The following is a 497-nucleotide window of genomic DNA, read 5'->3' on the forward strand; positions in this document are numbered from 1 at the left end:
GGTTCCCTGCATCATACACCAAATTCCCACTGGATATCTATTTTACATATGGTAATGTATATGTTTCAATACTACTTTCTCAAGTCATCCTACCCTCTCCCTCCCCAACTGTGACCAAAATTCTGCTGCTTACGTCTGCGTCTCCTTTTCTGCCCTGAAAATAGGATTCGGTAATAATCTCAAAGATAGGGAGAACAAGAGCTTCACAGGTTTTTGTGATACTGAAAAGAGATCTAACACTGAACATCTCACCCAGCGCTGTGCTTGGTGACAATTGACTATTGCTATTATTGCCTACTGTCTTGGCCAAATTTCACCTTTCCTTCCCCCGTCTGTTAGTTTTTGCTGTCTTCTGTTTGTGACCTGGAATTTGCCCTGTGGATTTTGGACAATCCAGCTTTTCTGGTTTTGACCCTGAATGCTACTTGCAAGGACAAGCCTACGTGACACCTGAAAAACCACCTCTGCTGACACCCCCCACCCTCCAGTCACAGGGA

At 44.5% G+C, this 497-nt stretch overlaps 1 protein-coding gene across 10 annotated transcripts in view; it reads left to right on the plus strand.

The window, feature by feature from the left end:
- Window positions 1-497, plus strand: part of TLN2 (talin 2) — a 499,482-nt gene that overhangs the window by 160,051 nt on the left and 338,934 nt on the right. The window contains exon 3 of one of the 10 annotated variants that reach the window (XM_010840784.1): window positions 340-494. The exons of the other annotated variants lie outside the window; for them this stretch is intronic. The gene's annotated coding sequence lies outside the window, so the exon portion shown is untranslated. The remainder of the gene's footprint in view (window positions 1-339; window positions 495-497) is intronic. 10 annotated transcript variants of the gene reach the window in all.

This window comes from Bison bison, unplaced genomic scaffold (genome assembly GCF_000754665.1).
Source record: "Bison bison bison isolate TAMUID 2011002044 unplaced genomic scaffold, Bison_UMD1.0 scf7180017864146, whole genome shotgun sequence".
Classification (NCBI taxonomy): Eukaryota; Metazoa; Chordata; class Mammalia; order Artiodactyla; family Bovidae; genus Bison; species Bison bison.